Source organism: Thunnus albacares, chromosome 3 (genome assembly GCF_914725855.1).
Source record: "Thunnus albacares chromosome 3, fThuAlb1.1, whole genome shotgun sequence".
Classification (NCBI taxonomy): domain Eukaryota; kingdom Metazoa; phylum Chordata; class Actinopteri; order Scombriformes; family Scombridae; genus Thunnus; species Thunnus albacares.
In genome coordinates, this window is record NC_058108.1 from 27,222,409 (window position 1) to 27,238,066 (window position 15,658).

General features: G+C 38.2%; 1 protein-coding gene across 3 annotated transcripts in view; it reads left to right on the top strand.

Moving 5' to 3' along the window:
• The first annotated feature begins 401 nt into the window (after positions 1-401).
• trim2a (tripartite motif containing 2a) overlaps positions 402-15,658 on the top strand; it is a 37,724-nt gene continuing 22,467 nt past the window's right edge. Inside the window, exon 1 of one of the 3 annotated variants that reach the window (XM_044347382.1) lies at positions 402-816. The gene's annotated coding sequence lies outside the window, so the exon portion shown is untranslated. Of the gene's footprint in view, positions 817-9,740; positions 9,922-15,658 lie in introns of those variants that run through there. The other 2 variants (XM_044347386.1, XM_044347383.1) reach the window with 2 other exon arrangements.

Below are 15,658 nucleotides of genomic sequence, written 5' to 3' on the forward strand. Positions count from 1 at the left end.
GTTTGTGTTTGATTTCAACAAATATAGATATGTGTTCATTAGTGAGCTTTAGAGGTGCTGGTAGGCAGATTTTTGTACTTTTGGACAGAGCCGGGCTAGCTGTTTCCCCCTGTTTCCAGTCTTCGTGCTAAGCTAACCTGCTGCTGGCTGTAGCTTCATATTTAACTACAACCATTAAAGTGATATTGATATTCCATCTAAGTTTTGGCAAGAAAGCAAAATAAGATTAAATATTATTACTTTATTTTTGATTTAAGAACATGTTTGCTAGTTTGCTAAAATAAAATAAAATACACTTCTCACCAGGAGACAAGCGTGTATAGTTTATTTAAAATGTAATTTTAAAAGCCATTAAATGGTTAAATATTAAAAAAGAAGAAAAAAGCTACATAAAGGATGTCGTCAACTATACATATAAGTATTTTTCCTCGGTACATCACACATGACACACAAAATGCCTGTGTAATCATCACAGAGACAAACAGAAATAATACATGGAGGCTATTTTTACACGTGAATGCAATATTAATGAACTTTTTTTCTTAGTGGATTAACCCTAACTGCATCCGGCTGCGATCGCCTTTCCCTTTTATTGTCGGCGGATCCCTTTAATAAGTGAGGTGGAAGTGAAGTGAAGCAGCTTTCAGCTCAGCTGTAGTTTGTTCGTGCAGAGCTGCAGACAGGACGGTGGATGCAGAGCGACCATCTGACCGGTTGAACAGGGAAAAAGTCCAGTAAGGATCATCGCTTGTCGTCATCTGATACATCCTCATGCGTCATTGTAGTTTTCACACCGGCAGATAAGATAACCTTTAGGTGAGTGAAACGGAACTTTCTGTACGGATTTCTTCTGGAAAACAAGCTGGGATTGAATGAATATCCTCTTTCTTCCTCTTGTCTAGCCGTCGATTATATTTGAGTCTTTTGCTTTGATGCAACACTCAGAATAAGCTTTAAGATGCAGAATTATATTTAATTGCAGCTTGAACATTACGCACGCATCTAATCATTTAAAGTGCAAGTGTCCAGACGGTTATGGCAATACTGCCTGCCTGTGTCCTCAGGGTGCTGTATATATTTAATATGTTTGAGTGTGGACCACTTAAGTAATCCATTTACAGCAGACGAACGTGCAGCAGGCTGATGTTTGTGTCAGCATCTTAAATCTGTAAAAACATGAATGAACCTCTGTGGCTGCTGATGCAAAAACTGAGTGATGAGTCATACCAGATCTTATGTATCACATGGCTGGTTTTACATTTTTTATTTACACAGTTTTATGTGGATAGACCCCAGATTAATGTTTAGGTTTACTTTGAGATGCAGAAAGAAGCTGCTGAATGCTTTTAGTTCTTTTTGAGTGTTTTTTAAATATTATTTTGAGTTGAATTTGACCTGTATAAGTGATAGCAGTGAGACTGCTGGAGTAAAATTAAATAGACTTTCAGTCATAATCTCAAAGATTTTCATTGAAATAAATGTCTGTTAAGTCTTTATCTATCGCCAGATGAGGTAACACAATGGTGATTGAGCTTATGGCCCATTGATGAAAGCTCTTGCATTTGCAGTATTACGAACTGGGTGTCGGTGGCGACATTCCCGCGAAAAATCACAAGCGGCGCACAATTGGTGACACGTTTTTCATCACCCAGCAGTGGTTGGTCCACCAGAGAGGGTAGGCGGTGCTAACGCAACAGACTTCCTCTTCAAGCGAGCCTCCAGGAAGTGCGCCAGGCTTTGATGCCAATTTGACATAGTGGCCAAACCATGTAATTACAGCTTCCAGGTCCATCACCTGATGCCATTGGGCTATTGGATCTGCACACAATAACGGGAAAAGGAGCAGCTCTAAAATGGTGGAAAGATTTTTTTGAGCGTCACAACCCCTTTGAAATGACAGTATTTGGTCCATTTGGTCCGATAACATTCTTAAAGTCTAGAAGAGCCACAGAGTGCTAAACTGTAAGTTAGCCGGCTCGGCTGGTGGAAGTCTCTAGTTGGCATGTGGTTGAGAGGTGGTGTTCAAGGAAACGCTAGTGTGTTTCCTTTAACATAATTTTTCCTAGTTTCCTTTAACTATCCCCCTAAAGGGATAGTTTGGATTTTTTGAAGTGGGGTTGTCGAGGTACTTATCCATAGTCAGTTTATTACCTGCAGTAGATTTGGGTTGGCAAGCTCCCAGTTTGGAGAAGCAGACAGGAGCACCGGCACAGAAACTAAGCAATGTACTGCTGTGGATGGGGACAGCAGCAAAACTTGTTTTAGCCACCTAAAAGTGCCGACCCAAATCTACTGCAGATAATACACTGACTATGGATAATTACCTCATATGACCACACTTCAAAAAATCTGAACTATCCCTTTTAATACATCCATGTGTGTTGAAAAACACACCTGCAGTTACTGCTTGTCACCATAGGTGTCGCCAAAGAGAACGAAACAAAGATCTTTGAGATTGTTACTTTAAGCACAGGTGAAACTAATAAGATCTTATATTGCTGTGCTGCATTTCCATAATTGTGGAACAGAGGCTTCATTAATGCCATTGGGTATCTGTGCTTTTGCTGCTGAAATGTCTGTGAATCTGATTTATTTTGGGGAAAGATGGTGAAGCAAGAGTGCTCTGACGCTAACAGGGATATCATGATTCAGATTAACGAGATTTATGAAGAAAGCAACATGACAAGTAAAGTACAAGATGGACAGATTTTTGACAGAGATCAAAAGAAAAACAGGAGAAGTTCATCAAACCAAACAAGTCAGTTAAATGCAAAAATATAGAAAAGCCAATCTTGCTCTTGAGTTTACTGTCAAAGTAGCAGGAGAGTCTTGGATTTGTTGTTTGTAAAAAAATCTGGCAGTTTAACTTTCATTTTTCTTTCAAACATCAGAAAGTAATGAAAAACATTCATAACATTCAGAGGTTAAAATGCAATTTGCGCATGAAGGAAGGATGGAAATGTTTTTGCATTTTTATATTTCTTTCTTTTTTTTCTTTTTTGTTTGGCTGACAGAAAAATGAACCAGAGCTTTACAAACTGTTTAAATGAAGCAGACATTTTGGGAAATATACAAATTCACTTTCTTGCCAAGAGTAACATGAGAAGACTGATGCCACACTCGTCTGTTTGTCAGAAACCACAAAATGTCATTTTTACGTAATGTTTGTGTACAGATTGAACAAATGAGATACAAAGTGTTGTTTAGTGAACATCAGAGGTGCTAGTAGGTGGATTTAGTTACCTCTGGACAGAGCTAGGCTAGGTATTTCCTCTTGATTTCAGTCTTTATGCTAAGCTAAGCTAATCAACTCTGAGTCTAGCTCTGTACTTAATGCACAAACATGAGTAGTTTCAATCTGCTCATCTAACTCTCAGCAAGAAAGTGAATAAATATATTCCCCAAAATGTTGATGTATTTCTTTACTTTTCTACTCGAACACTAATAGAGTGGCAACTATTAGTCTATTGAAAATTGATCAAATAAGTGTTGAAATTATTTAAGTAAAAATGCCAAACATTTCACTGGTTCCAGCTTCCCAAATATGAATATTTTATGGTTTTCATACTCCTCTATAAACGGATTGGTCAGATGAAACAAGATATTTTGAAGAGAAACTGGCCTCTGGGAACTTGGGATGGACATTTTTCACCATTTCAACATTTTACGGACCGCACAAATAACCGATTAATTGAGAAAATAATTGGTTGATAAATCAATAATGAAAATAATGTTAGTTGCAACATTTTACATGAACAGATCTAGCAAAGACAAAACCACATAGTTTTGGACTCTAATGGGCATTTGTCAGCCATTTTTTTAGAGTGGATTATTATTGAATTAATAAGTGATACATTCAATAAAAATGATGTTTAGTTGCAGTATTTAGTACTATCATGTTGTCTATCTACATAACACTGAGAATAGTATAGGCCCATCGCTAAGCCTTTCATGTCAATAGACAACTCCATTCTTCTTCATAGATAAACTAAGTGGAGTAAAGACTCATCACATTTGCTTCCTCTCTCTGTCAGCCTCCCTCTATCTCTCTCTTTCACTCTCCTCTCTCTCTTCTGTGTGTGTGAAAGTGTGAGAGTGTCTTTTATGTCTGACGTGTAGTTGTTCTACTAGCAGCTGTTGTTTCAGTCATTGTGACATTAGAGGTGCTTGAATGCAGTAAGTGATTCTGGGAACAGGAAGCGGAGAGTGATGCAGTGAAGGCTGCATAAACTCTCCCACCACTGCAGTACAGCGTGCTGCAGCTGTAGCAGTGGATCTGTGGCAGTGTTTTCATGCTCATCACGGAATAAATAAACCAGCCAAAAAGATGACTCAGAGTACGGAGGTACACCCAAAAGTACGCTTAACCTCACTGAAACTTATAATAGTTGGACAACTTGTCAGAAGGAATTAAACTTCATGCGTCAAGGTTGCTCTTTGATGAGGACTGACTGCTTTTACAGTAATTTCTCACTGATGCAAATCAGTTTATTAGGTACACAAAATACAACCCAAAACAAAAGCCAATAAATTCTACCTTCTACGATACTTTCCTAAATATTAGAAACATCTTTCCAGTCTAATACAACATCACCAGTTGGAGTTAGATCAAGACTTTACCGAATAGCAGTCGTGTCAACAAACTCTAAACATTATAAATGTCACAAAGGTCAGATTAGAGCTGCTATTGAACCAAACTGTCAAGTACCATTACTGTCAATTTAAGTCATAATTTTGCCAATTATAAGAGATCAAATATATAAATTAATAAGTATAAAAATTAGAAAAACTGTAATAATAATAATTTAGTTACTGTATCTCCTGGAATTCAGCAGATATTTTGTGATGTTTGTGCAGTAAGTTGAGCATCTTTAAGATAACGACTGATCTTTTTCCATGACATGTTTGACTGGTGGTATTGATGTATGTTGTTCAGCTTGTACACTGTCACGAAAGGCCCTGAAGGCTTAATTTTCTGAACTGTCGCCCAGTGACATTTGACCCCCCCCAGGATCAATGGGCCCGGTGCTGTGAGCTCTGCACAGCGACGTCTGTCTGATTAAAGCTTATTGAGTAACATTGGACACCGGCCAGCTCAGTGACTCTCAACCGAGTTGTAGTTCTGAGTGTCTGAGTGTGAAGGTTTATAACTTCTACTGTAAACCAACTTAAACGAGAGCTACTGGGTCTGTATCACTAACTGCTACGTAGCTTTCATGTGAGAAGGAGCTAGCATTGTGTTTCCCATAATAAGGTTTATTTTCTTGTTTTAATTTTGTGTTTTTTGTGATTTCATGCTGCTTGAAATATAAACACTACAGCTTCAAGTGATGATTATTTTCATTATCAATTGATCTGTGCATTATAGTTTGATTAATTCATTTCTTTTAAAGAAATAGATCAGATAGTGGCCGAGGGGTTAAAGGTCCGACCATGAACTGCGACATTCCCATTTTGACTGTGGTTTGGGAATTTTTGTTGCATTTCATTCTCTATTTTCTCTCTCTACCCTTCATTTCCTGTCATCTGTCTGAAGTTTTGGCATTTTATCCCTTTATTAGATGCCAAAGTATATATATATTATTTTAAAAAAAGAAATAGTTCAGAATGTTTGTTTCTATACACAAACACAAATGTTACTGTATTTGCTGTTCCTTTATTCTAAAAAAAAAAAAAAGTAAAAACAAATACTGGAAAATGCCCATCACAAGTTTCCAGGGCCCATAATAACATCTTCCAACAGCCCCAAAACCAAAAATATAAAACAAACAATGATATAAAACAGAGAAAAGCAGCAAGTTTTCTCTGATAACTTAAAGGCCTCTGCTCACTCATACAAGTGTTTTCAGTTATCAGGATGATGGGAATTAAAATCTCCATGGAGCAGTTAGAATAACAGCAGCTGTCCCTCGCTAACAGACGCAACAAAGCGAACAGGAGAGTCGGGGAAACGTCAATCAAACTCGCATCAAATCTGCAGACTTACAAAAAGTCCTGAGAGGAGCTCTTCTCAGGTTGATTAAGTAAAAACACCTGTGTGTGTGTTTGTGTGTGTGTGTGTGTGTGTGTGTGTGTGTGTGTGTGTGGACCATCACCTTGTAGAGCCTTTAAACAATTTGGCAATCATCAAAATTGTTGTAAAATTCATTTTCTGCTAATAAATGAATGAATCAATCAAATAATTATTTCAGCACTAGCTAATGCTGTAAAATCCAGCTATCACCATTAATCAATTAAAATATTCATTCCCAACTATTTTGATAATCGATGAATCAATTTGAGTAATGTTCTAAGAAAAAATATCCAAATTCTCTGATTCCAGTTTCTCAAATGTGAATATTTTCTATTTTCTTGTAGTCTTCTCTGACAGTAAATTGAATAAATTTGGGTTTTGGACTGTTTGTCGCGACAAAACAAGATATTTGAACACGTCACCTTAGGCTTTGTCAAGCAGTGAATGACATTATTCACCATATTCTGACTAAACAACTACTTGATTTATCGAGAAAATAATCAGCAGATTAATCAATAGTGAAAATAATCATGAGTTGCAGCTTGGGACTGAGTTCTAATAAATCAGAATAAAATAAATAAACAATAAATCCAACCTCCATTGTCTGTAGCTGCAAATACTTCCTGTGCTCACCAACATGTACAGGATTCAGATTCGTATTGTTATTGTGAGTCACGCTGCAGCCAGCAGGGGATATCAGTGTTGCACAAATAGAGCATGACTCACCCAAAAAATTACCATAAACATAACAATGGACTGATGATGTTTCTGGAAGTCATTCAGTCACCCATCAGCACTGTTAGTCAAGCAATTCCAGTCTGTTATTTGTTAAATGAAGGAAATGCCACATATACAGTAAATTGTACTTTAGTCCATTATTATGTCGTTATTTGATGTCTTGTCTCAGCTCATTGGTCTCATTCGACAGTGATGAGGAGGTAGAAATAAAGACATAATTAAAGAAGGTAGTTCAGAGAAAGCATAACTGTATGTGCTTGGTGATTGTGTGTCCCACACTCACCTCTCTTTGTCATTCAAGCCGACTGTTTGCGTTTCAGATTAGCCGTGTTTTCTCTCTTGCTTTCTGTTCTTTTACATCTAGGTCGAGTCATTTGTCTTTGTTTTCTTTGCTCAAGGGAAAGAAGGAGGTAACATTCAAAATCTGATATTCCTGTTTTACCTTTTCTGGGTCTCATTTGCGACACAGGGCGCTGCAGTTAATCATTAGACTCCCTTTAATTATCTTTTGACACATGAGAGCCAAATTGGTACTTAGCCAGCCAAGGTACACCGTGTCCTCCTGATCAACTGGTTTGTTAGTTTCAGTATCAAATGTCATCAGCAACTGTAGAAACGATGAAACACGTGTGGAAGTTTTCTCATCTTCCTCTTTTTTTGTCCATCTTTTCGTGCTCCTACAAACACACAGAGATGACAGCTGTACTTTAAGTTTAGTTTAACACTAAATCAATCATATTCTGCTTTACTCAGAAGGTAGTTTTATTTTATTATTTAAGACATACAGTGTTTTAAGCTGATTTTTATATAAATAAGACCATCACATTATATCAAGCTAAGATAAAAAATAATTAAATTTAAGTATTCCTGTTTCCGTATGGATCCATTTTCTATGAAATAAGTAATCCGGTTAAGTGGGAGTGGATGCACAGGAGGAAAACAGATGCATTTGTGTAATTACTTCAAACATTGTTTGAGGCCTGCCAATAAGATTAAAGCTCTCACGAAATGGGGAAAGCTCAGAGGCCCACATGTCTGTGTGATGTGCTGTGTTTGTGTGTGGTCTGTACAGACAGTATGAGTGATTCTGTTATTGTGGAAAGGCCGATGTCTCTCTGCCAAGATGGAAGTATGAAATATGCGGTAACAATGAGGGGAAGGCTGCCCTCTTGGCAGCAGACAAGCCAAGTCTGAACAGGATGGTCGTTAGTTTTAATAGCAAGGTCTACAAAATGTTTGTAAAGTAATGCTAAACACCGCACACACACACATAGAGACAAAGATGTACATTACAGACTGCAAATAAGGCCGAGACCTCAATATTTTTTGGCATAAAACAAAATAATGTACGTTTGTAGTATCAAGTAACAAAAGCTGACATCAAATGATGGATCAGATTTGTAATTTTGTTTACTTTTTCTTTGATGAGATGCTGTGGTTCCAGCTTTGAATCATTATTTTGCAAGTTGAGAAAACAATTTCACCATGAAGTCCATTTTGCTGTTCTGGAGCTGTTGATCATATCACATGATCTTCATCACTAGGTGGAGTTTGCCCAGTCATCACAGAATCGTAGATGTTCAAATTTCCATATTTTTGTGCACTTTTTTCCTCTTTTTACTTTCAGAAGTCTTCTAAAGTGATCAAAAGAAAAAAGGAAATTTGAACATCTTATGTTACAACTCCAAAATCTACCGATGGAGATCATGTAATATGACTGAAAGCTCCAGAACAGCTACTAAATGGACCTTGCAGTGGTCAAGAATGACAAAATAAAACAACAGAAAACTGGAAAGACTTTGAGGTTTAAGGGTTCAACGTTCTTGTGCAGCTGACTTTTAGACAACATTTAAAATTTGAGAACTTTTGTGTCTTTTGTTAAATTTTTAAAAAGGGTTTTATTGGAAAAACATGTTGTATTTCTCAGAGTAAGATATCAAAAAGATATCAGTACCCAAACTCAAACTTTTAAAACAAAACCCAAAAATACTGCAAATCTTGAAAATGAAATGTTCTCGATCTCAAATTGTGTTTATTAGAATTACAACACAAACCAAGGAGACACATTTCATACACAAGGAAATACAAAGTGATTTACATAATGCAAAAGAATATAAGAACAGGAATAAGATAAAAACCAGACTAAATGATAAGAATCACGAAGTTAATTAAAAGCCATGCAGAACCAATCTGATGATGTTTTTGCTGGTTCGGTTGCATCATCTCTCTCTTGTTTACCAGCTTTGGTTCAGTGCACTGAGTCCCCCGCGGGCAAACATGAACAGATAGTAACGTGCTTGTGTGGCTGGTGAATAACTGCAGTGTCACCCTTTTCAACTGTCATGTACTGTTTTGACTGCACTGCGATCATTATTCAGAGGATTGTTACGGCCATTGTGACTATTTCGTTTCTATTACTGCGGCCTCGGCCAGCTGTCACTAAAAAAAAACCTGTTTGTTTTAAAAGCACAGATAGATGTTCAACTCATGAGACGTTATGTTTCTGACCCTGAACTTATATCCAGCTTACTGAAGAGACAAGTGGAGCTTGAGTGAACTTGGGGCCTTTCTGGGAAATGGAGATAAGTTTCTGCACAGGGAAGCAGGGTTCAACTTTACCCACTTGGATGATACTAATGTAATATTTCCAGGTAAAAAACAAAACAAAACGTCATCTTATTCCGAGATACACAACATCTTGCAGTACCTGTTTTACTGGGGAAAGAGTCTGGGCAATAATTTTGCTTCTGTTGACATGTTTGGTTTCTCTTTCTGTCAGATCCTCCATCCTCTGTCACTCCTTATCTTGCCTTTTTTTTCTCTCTGTCATGCCTCTGGCCCTCGCTGAAGTTAAAGAACAACACAAGCTTGAAGCCCAACCCCCTCCCAGCTTCACTAAACCCTCTGATTGGTCCCTGCTTTCCCTCTACACCAGCGGCAGCCACCCCACCCCCCCCCACCACCCCCCACCTCCGTCTCCGCTCGCCCTGTAGCTCCCTGTCAGTCTGTTTGGATTATTGTAACAGCAGCTCAGGCCTTTCGCATGTGTTCCCCTCTCTACCCGCTGCGCACACTACAGTATATTAGAGATGAGAAGGATTAGGTGACAGAGAGCGGCGTTTGTTTTCACCCCGGAGGAGAGGAGAGAGGAGAGCAGCCATGGAGTTGAAGTAAGTGGGGATGTTTTGGTATTTAAAGATGGAGAGGAGGACTGGAAAGAGTGAGTAACAGCTGGAAGAAGGAGAATAGGAAATATTTCTAATTCAAGGAAGGAAGGGAGAAACTGTAACACAACGCTGCTTTGGCAAAGTCATTATGCATATACTGCGTGACTATCAGTTTGTCTGTCTGCAGATTTGTTTGGCTTCTGTAACAGGAAAAGATTATCATGAAAACATACTTCTGTAGCTCCAGGTTATTACCCTGGAAGTCTAGATAGTCTAGATACTAGAAATACAGGTTCCCGCTACAGTTCTCAGGTGTTTACATGCTGTAGTGGTTTACGTAGTGTTTACTCTCAGCAGATGTGTCTTTAAGTGGCTTTTCTGTGCAGGTAAACACTGTAAACTCACCAGAGAATTATTACTGTACTCTCATTTCCTTTTCCTGTTTGTCATGCTCAGTGGTTTCAACTCGTCTGTTTTGATGTCATGCAGGTGCACTCAGTCTGTTTGTTGAGAAAAAGTCTATTTATTTATTTATTTATTTATATAGCTCACAGTCATTTGTCTGTCTCAGATGGCTTCATAATCTGTGAAACATGTTACTGTCTATCTTTGCACCCTCAATTTGGATCAAAAGTACTTATTTGAGCCATTATATTGAATCAAAAGTGTTAGTTTAAGTTTAGTCTGCTGCATGATTATATCCACAGATAGTAAATAATACTTAGGCAAGCTGCTGTGGTGATGAAATACGATCATCATTATTATCATCATCATCATCATCATCATCATCATGAAACTCTGTCTTGGCATTAAGTTCAGTTGCAGCTATCATACTGTAACACTGTTTTCTCTTTAAGTGTAACTAGTTAATGCATCACAGCTGCAGTATTGAAGCTGTGATGCAGCTTCTCTAGAGCTCGGTCCACTTTAATGACAGCAGCAAAAGTTGGATAACAGCAGTCTGACAACAAACGCAGCGCATCACTTCTCACTCACGTCATACAGTATCACTCCACCAGGCGAAACAGTTACTAACACTATAGTCATTCAGTGTTGTGTTGTGTAGCTCCCACCCAAATACAACAATAAGGACATTTTAAACTCTTGGTAATCTGCCAAACAAGGAAGTTAATCTTTATATGACATGTTGTTTGGTTTTATGGTTGGTTTAATAGTCAATCTAACATCTGGCCAAAGGACAACAGTTGAGAATGAGCTTTTTGACTAATAATGGCACTTTTACAGTTGATTAATGTGCATTGTTCCTGTCAAAAACTATATATACATAACTAATATCCACAAAAATCAAACTCATCTTACAGTATGATATAGCATATTGCATCGCACATGCTTTATCAGTTTTGCAAACTGCAATTTATCGGTTAAAATATGATCTGTACATGGATTTCATACACTTTTGTCACCCTCCTCTGCTGATATGACTTTGTTAAATGCTATGCAAGGGGATTTAAGGATAACACTTTCCTCTTTTACCAGAGAGGTACATTTTGTCCAGACAGTGAGCCACAATGTTTTAGCTTCATTTAATTCTGGCTGACAGATTTGCAGCATGGACAGTTTCCAATGGCCCTACGCTAGCACATCTGTGGGCCTTTAATTTAGGGTCAGTAGATAACAAACATGCATTTACACACACAAACACACAACATTGTCTTATCTTGTGTCCCCAGACTGCATGGCTGGTTGATATAAAGCTTTGTGACGCACTGACATGAGGTTTCCTTATTCACTCAGAGCGCAGCCTTTTTCTCCGAAGCATGTAAATGAGATCTGAGGAGCCTTTGTATTTTTCTACAGGAATGGTATACAAGTTAAAAACAGGAAATCACATGTTGACAGACAGCCAAAAAATGTAATTTTCCTTTTACAGTTAATTATCCAAATATTTTCAAACTGGTGTTAACTAGAATGTTATAAAATAATTTTTTACTTCCAAGGTTTGAAACGCCAGTACACTTTGATCAGTGGTTTTGAAAGATGCTGCTGCTGGTTAGACCGTTCAAAAGGGGGAGGGTGGACGTACAGTTGGACGAGGGGATGTTGAGGCTGAAGGCGTGCTCTGTCGTTGTAATCTCTCATCATCCTGTCCTCAGTGGATGCTTTAGATTAGCATGAGAGTGTTCTTATAATTCAGGGGTGGGGCCTTTTCATTCAAGGCATGCAAAGCCTCCGATTCCACTCAAACAGAAAGCTGGACAGGTTATATAAAAGGTTCAGTTTTTAATTATTTTGGAGCAACTTCCCAAAGCTTCTGCCAAATAATTATAGCAGCTGGAGTCTCTTAATTTAAGTATTTTATTATGAAACTGAAAAAGGCAAATAAACAAACAAAAAAGATTTAAAAAAAAAAGATGTTACAATTTTAAAACAGACTCTGAGAAGCACGAAGAGCACATTTAATTTCATTGAACTGTGTTGTGATTCGATCTGTTGCAGCATTACCAGGGTCACTATGGATATAAGCCTTAAAGGCAGACCATCTGGCTTTAGGTGCTGACAGGATTTAAAATTCAATAAAAACAAACTCTCAGCTTAAACATGATCATCAGCAATAATGATAATAAAGTGTTTTATCGTCTGTAAAGTCAACACAGCGAGTGTGTTATTCAGTCCATGTTGTTCTCTCCTGATTATGGTGATTTTGGGCGTATTGATCATGTGAGAGCTGTTGCGTGATAGCTAAGTGGGTGGCTATTTGTGGCTTTTCTACCAGTATCAGTCGTTATGGTCATGTAAGGCCATGATGGATGAGGTGATGTGAGTCTGCAGCCTGTCGAAACTGTCAGGTCTCTTTTTTTTATTATTCTGAAAGGTTTATGTGACTGTGATGTGGATGTGTTTTTAAATGTCCATCCTAGCTTGGAGTTCATGCAAATGACTGGAAAAGTCATTTGTGTCCACTGAATGCAGATTTTATCATTACTGTTTGTATGTATTAACTCATCATGTTAATTCACGAGCTTTAGAGGAATTGGTATGCTGACTTAACTTCTGAGAGCACCAGGCTAGCTGTTTCTCCCTACTTCCAGTGTCTTCATGTTAAACTAAGCTAATCTGCTTCTGGGCCTTTCTTTGTATTTAAAGCACAGACATGAGAACGGTATGGATCTTCCCATCTATCTTGAATAAACATATTTCCCAAAAAGTCAAACTATTGTTTTAGGTGTATCATTCTTTGTCTGTAACCAGTATCGTGGTACCTTACATTGCAGCTAACACGACAAACATAGCAGTCTAATTTGAATTCACATAAACTCTCCGATCTGAGAATATTCCTCTCTTCAAGACATTTAAGATAGTTTATCATTCATGAAACTTGTGCAAAGAAGAACAAAATATTTACTCTGGTACTCAGGTGTGTGCAAAATAACAATATCTGTAAAAATGCAATAAAACAATTCAAAAAGCACAGACACAATAATAAAACCTGATGTCAGAAGTGTTAAAGAGCAACAATAAACTGTCCTGTGACTCTACTCACACATTTAGCCCAACATGCTACCATAACAGTGAACCTGAATGTGCAGGTAAAGTGAGAAACAAATCAGTGTTGTCCAACAGAAACACCTCAGTATCTAAATGAACACTAAAAGAGAGCTTTGTACTGTACGTCTCCCTGTACAAATTCACCCGTTTGTCTTCACCCTGGTTGTTTACATTTTGAAAGTGGTCATTGTGCACAATGACATGGCATTTAGTGTGTTTAGAAACAGAGAGAGATGGTGAAAACAGCTGAGGTCAGTGCTCTAGAAAGAGCTGTGGGATGGAGACCCGAGGGGAAACCCAGAGTAACATGTCAGACCACTGCAGCCAGCATTCAAACCTAAACCTACAAAAATACTTCAAAGAACTGCATGAAAACAGTCTCCTCTTCATACTGGTGAGTGGATATGAGCTGGTTTAAAATTACAGCTTGGCCTAGATTCTCACTGTATAAAAGTTAAACTTGTTTTTTGGACAAAGAGCTAGTAGAAAAAAAAACAAGAACTGCTGCTAAGTCAGCTGGAAATGCTGTTTTTGTCTTTACTTCTGTCTAAATGCATCAAGGGTTATGATGTGGGTGTGACCAGTGAATCAACTGAAACAGGTTAAGTGATGTGTTTACTCCTCTGTGTGTGTTATGTGTCTGTGTCCCTGAGCTGTTAGTGTCTCTACTTTATGTTGGCTTACAGGCTCTCCAGTGATGTAATGGTCATGCTGACTTCTTTGAAAGCGACAGACTTAAAGCCCCAACCTGTCATTTTTTTTAGTACATTTATATACATAATTGAAGAGTTTGACTTGCAGATGATAAATCAGGAGTTTACTACTACTCTAATCAAATTTTAAAGGGGACATATTAATGCACATTTCCAGGTCTATATTTATATTCCACGGCTCTACTGGAACATCTTTGCATCATTTACAGTTCAAAAAACTGCTTATTTATTTTATATTGGCCCTGTATGCAGCCTCTCAGTTCAGCCTTTTTAGCAGTTTTAGCTCCTGTCTCTTTAAGGCCCCCCCTCCTGTTGAGCCCACTCTGTTCTGATTGGTCAGCTTCTGGAAACTGCGTCTCCGGCAGACTTCCCCCAGCTCCAAAAGCTACGTAAACAAACAGTAGTAGTTGGATTTCATTTTCTCATTCAAGTGACTTGAGTGTATCCAAAAGTGGATCCAAACTTTTGACTGGTACCGTACATCAGTATCGTACAATACCACTACAATTCAAACCTTTATCAAAAGTTTTAAGTTAGTCAATTTTTGTTGATATGTTCCTTCAAATTCAGTTCTAAAGTTTAACCTTTTTCTATCTTATTTACTAATTCAAAATTTCCTAAAGGGCCCACTCTCTCTGCAACCATATAAATAAAATAGTGTCCTTTTAACCAAAAACAAAATGAGGCACGCCTGAGTCGTTGCTTGGGGGGGTGTAGTGACCTAAAACAAACGGCCATTTCACTTGCTAGTGCAAGCTACTGGGCGATGCATGACGAGGGGAAGGATGAGTGGGGTTACAGGCTGGCTTGCGGCAACAGTCACTTTACTCATCCCAAAGCTTCTTTACGTCTCATGCCAAGTTTGTTTTAGCTTTAGACTAGCTGAAAACATTAACACATACTAGCAACATACAGTAACATTAGCTGTCTATTTGTCGTGTCACGTCTCACTAGTTTGTGGCTTCACTCTACGGGGTCGGCTTTACATCCAGCCCCTCTACCTTTCTGATTGGGCTGACAAGTTGGTGACAACCAATCATGGATGTATAATAAGACATCAGAGGCAGAGTAGGGCAGGTGGCTCTGACTGGCAGGTACGGGTGGGGAAAAAAATAACGTGTGCTATCCACGCTACCCTGCATTATTTTATTCCCACTCGCATCCCGCAAAGAACCGCCCTACTCTGCCTCTGATTGGCTAGAATTCGTTGCCTTCCAGGTGTCTTGTGAATGGATGCGATGTGTGCAGTGGCAAATGCACAATCCTGAGGTAAACTGCTACGCTCACCTGCCATATGCTAACACACATTACATGAGTGCTGCGCAGTAGATAACCTTACTGGTGATAAGAGTTGCCTATGAAAAGTATTTTTTTTTAAATTAATCTCTTCATTAAAGTGTCTTCAAATTAAACATTTAAACTGCTCCAATGTAGAGCTTAATATATTGCTGCACTTTAACTGAATGATTACTAATTCTGTGATAGAAATTAAAGCTAGAATGATGATGAGGATGCTGAGA